Consider the following 4862-nt stretch of genomic DNA (forward strand, 5'->3'; position numbering starts at 1 on the left):
CATATGCCAGTTTATTTTATCTAGATTTGAGGACAAAATAATTAAAAATAAAATATTGTCTCCTGGGATGATGATATCCGCTTATAGTAACCACAGGATCGTCTTACGTTAACGGATGATTTATTTTAAGGGGAGTTTTCAAGTTTGAAAATATGCTAAATTGACTGGTGATGTTGATTTTTGATATTTCGTGGATTCAGAAAAAGTGCAGGCAGATGAAGTGTATGTCTTACTTGTTGACACGTTCAAAGAGTACTTTATAGATTGCGATTACGATTATCATCAATGCCCATAAACTCGGCCTTAACTTCTGGCTCTTTTTCCGTGACTAGATGAAATTAAAGAAAAATAAGAAAGAAAGAAATATTATAAAAAGACAATTTTATCTTTATATTATAAAATATATTGAAAAAAGTGAAGGGGTAATATTGGAAGTTGTGAGAGAAAAAAAAATTTTTCCTCCTTTTTCTTTCTAACATTTTGGAGAGAAAAAAAATTGGTGGGTCCCACCAGTTTTTTTCCATCCCTTTTCTTTTCTCTCCAATTTCTCTTCATAACTAAACAATGAAAAATGATCATTTTCCTTCCTCTTTTCTTTCCTCCATTTTCTTTCCTTCTATTTTCTCTTCAAACAAACATAGTGAAAATCTTTTGATATTGCAATTTTAAAAGAGTTTATTGATTTTATAAAATTTGTACTAAGTTTAACGATTTTACAATTTAAATCTTGTTAAGATTTTACGTTTTATATTCTTAATTTACTTTCTTGATTTTACGTAAAATTTTGATTTTCTCTACCTTGATTACAAGGGCCATATTCTTATTTTTTAGGACAATTTATCATAATAAATAAACTGCTTTCCAATATTATCAGATTACATAATATGTAAAACGGATACCAAAATGCATTTTTTCCATAAACTATGTAAACTGTGACAGGGGTCCCGCGGTTTACAAATATACGTAATCCACTACAGGGGTGTCGCGGTTTACATTCTAGGAAAAATAAGCATAATCCGCGATAGGGGTGTCGCAGTTTATGTGTGAATGACGAGTGTGCATAAACTACGACAGGAGTCCAGCGGTTTATGCGTTAGTATAAATACGCTTTAGGGGTCTTGCGGATTACATTTGTAGTTGTTATAAGGTTTTTTAGAGAGAAAATGAGAGGTTTTCTAGAGAGAGAAAGAGAGAAAAGTGTGGGTTGGTTGAGTTGAGTTCGGGCAGGGACTATGGTGGAGGCACGCAGTCTTTACAGGTTCAACGGCATTGTGCACGTTGCTGGCAGTATAAACGAAGAGGTTAGTTTAGTTATTTTTAGTTAATGTATTTCGTATAATATTTTTCCAATAATTGTGATTTACGTATTTAAATTTAGATTTAAATTATTATTTAAAATCATAAAATTTAGTATTTAATTAATTTAAATTAAGGTCTTTAATCATTTATGCCTTTCATTGAATTTTGTGATTAAAAATAGGAACTGTATGTTATCTGTTTAAACTTTAATATTGTATTTTTTGTGTTAGATTACTTTAAATTCGTGTTGGATTTTTTATTTGTTTGGTTTCTTCTGTCACATGCTCCAGCCGACTAGGTATATTTATAGTGTTCGGAGGCAGCAGAACATGCTTATGCATGACAGGATCGTACCCTATCTAGAGAGGGCTGGTTTGTACCACCTGGCGAGGCTCAACGCGAGGTGGTTATGGTTGGACGATCCCTTAGTCAACGCTTTCATTGAGAGGTGGCGTCCTGAGACGCATGCCTTTCATATGCCTTTTGGAGAGTGCACTATCACGCTGTAGGATGTAGCATACCAGCTGGGGCTGCCCATGGATGGTTTACCTGTATCCGGGTGCCTTACAGATTTTGAGAAGCTTATGGAAGAAGACAAACCGGCGTGAGAGTGGTTTCAGGAACTGTTTGGCGAGCTTCCACCACAGAATAAGGTAAAGCAGTATACAGTCCACTTCACCTGGTTTCATGAGAGATTCAGGGTGCTACTGGATAATGCTACGTACGGAGGAGACTGTACGCATATATGCACGGGCTTAGATTATGATGCTGCTTTCTACTCAGTTTTTCGGTGACAAGAGTGTAAATCGGGTTCATATACAGTGGTTGTTCTTTGTGGCGAGACTTGATGATATAGGCAGTTATAGTTGGGGGTCGGCAGCGTTGGCTTGGCTATATCGTTGCATGTGTCTGGTGGCCAACAGAAACGTGACAAACTTGGTAGGCCCCCTGCAACTACTGCAGTCATGGATTTTCTGGCGGTTTCCTAGCCTCAGGCCGCGGGGATTCGACACCTATTCCTTCCCATTGGCTTCCAGGCATATCTGCACAGTTAGACTTGAACTGTAACTCTTTTTATTAACTAGGTCATTAGCAATTTATACATGTGTATAACATTGTATTCGTTCAGGTGGGCCACTTACTTGTTGACATCCGACTGCAAGGAGGAGAGAGTTATCCAGTGTCGCCTAGCATTGGACCGCTTAGGTGATCGAGATGTAAGTTTATTCATTTTGTTTCCATTTTTATCTAGTAATTAACTATATATTTATTAGTTAATGGACTAATAAATGTTATCTGTCAACATTTGTAGATTGTTTGGGAGCATTATGCTTCGCTCGACGTGATGGCTGTTGTTCATCCAGAGATTCTCACAGAGGAGCACAGTCGGTTATGGCGCGCATGTACTTGCTTGATATACTTCGCCGTCATTGAGTGGCACTAGGTGGATAGGGGGCTGCCACAGCTGGGTGGCATTCGGCACGAACCTGAGCCGGCCTCGAATATAGACTGGCTCCATGCCAAAGATGAGAGGGGTGGGGGACAGATGGTTCCCGAGCTACTATCAGGTATGGCATCTTAGTTGGCAGAACAGGGTTGATGTTGTTCTGAGTATCCCCGAGTGCCTGATCCCGGGCCGTCGGCAGACTTTCAGCGATGGTGGTACAGAGTGGCCCTGGCCCATAGGTTTTTGTTGCCGGATTCCTTGATTGCTGATCCTAGGGCCGAGGAGATCAGTCAGGATGTTGTTCAAAGAGGTTCTTCACAGGTGCCTTCTAGGGTTCCGATGCCGGACGTGCCTGATAACAGGCGCGTGGAGATGCGACGACGCATTGGTACCCGGGCTACAGATCGGGAGTAGCGATGGCTGGATGACATGATTCAGGATGGCACATCTGGTGGCGACAGAGTAGGACATGCCGATCACCGTGTCCGGCGTGACCGTCCTCAGCGTCGGGGTGTACATCAGGGGTCGCATTTGGTGGTCCTGGTAATAGACCCACTGAGCAGGCAGGGGCGGGGTCCCAGGAGGTTCCTCTTACACATGTTTCGAGCTCCCAGATATACCATGAGATCCATAGACAGATGTATCATGACCTGGCGGGCCCGACTTTCACGATGGATATGGACCACCAAGTTGGCAGTTCACAGTTCTATTCTGACTTTGCATATCTCATCCGGGATGACGACCCTCCGCATTCTCAGCACCAGACCCTACAGGATCAGGTGCCGGAGACCCAGCCCCAGATAGACGTTGCGCAGGGGTATCGCCCAGATATGGAGGAGATTCAGCGGTACCAGCCGCAGATGTATGACCCTCAGGGGTACCAGCCCCAGTTTCATGTAGACCTGAATGAGCCTGCTAGCAGCTCGTATCACAGTTGGTTGGGCATGGGAGGGACGCCTCCATCTGCATATGTCGTAGGCATGCCCGTCGATCCTCTAGCACAGCAGCGCCAGAGGCCAGCCAGAGTGCGACGGGCTGCTCGATGTGGTACAGGTCGCATCTCCTAGGTGCATTTGGGGATGACTCTCACGAGGAGAATGAGGACAGATAGGAGCCATAGCTGTTTATTTTATGTTTTCATTGATGATACCTATGTATGTCAAATTTGTCGTGTATTTTTGTATTATATGATGGTACTTAGTTTATTCCATGGATTTATGTGTGTTACATATGTTTTTGTTTACCATGGACTTACTTTATTTTATGTTTCTGCAAACTGCTCATTAATACATAAACTGCTAGACTCATGTCGCGGTTTATGCACACTCGCCATTCACACATAAACCGCGACACCCCTATTGCGAATTATGTTTATTTTTCTTAGAACGTAAACCGCGACACTCCTGTAGCGAATTACGTGTATTCGTAAACTGCGGGACTCCTGTCGCAGTTTACATAGTTTATGAAAAAAATACATTTTAGTATCTGTTTTACATATTGTGTATTCTGATAATATTGAAAGGCAATTTATTTATTATGGTAAATGGTCATATTTCTTACCATCACGGTTTAAAAAATGAAATGAGTCAAATCGGTGCAGTAAAAATTGACAATAATCTTTGATTCCTTCAAACTAGTGGATTCACCAAAAGATGGTTGTAACCATCTGCTAACGAAGTCAATTTTCTGGACTTTTGTCGAGATTTTTGGAATAAAGATTATCAAGACATCCCAACCCACGTTTTAAGCTTTTCTAGGAAAATAGTCACCAAAAAAAAGCTTTTCTAGGAAAATATTAGCGTCATGCAGAAAATTCAAGCCATTCACATGATTTCACGTGACTGATTGCCCTCACTCTTGAAAGTTGAAACCAAGTTAAGTTACCAAGGTGTGGTTTGTTACGGTTGTGCTTATATTTGAAAAAAATTTATACATTTTATGTTGTGTTTAGTAAATAAAAAGTATTATATAACTACATTTTTAACTTGAAAATTTTGGAATTTTTTTAAAAGAACATATGAAGATATTTTTTAAAGTTAATTTATAATTTTAAAGTTAAAAAATTTAATATAATATTATATATTAATAAATATTTATATTCATTTTTCAATTATAT

The sequence above is a fragment of the Arachis ipaensis genome, chromosome B05 (genome assembly GCF_000816755.2).
Source record: "Arachis ipaensis cultivar K30076 chromosome B05, Araip1.1, whole genome shotgun sequence".
Taxonomy (NCBI): Eukaryota; Viridiplantae; Streptophyta; class Magnoliopsida; order Fabales; family Fabaceae; genus Arachis; species Arachis ipaensis.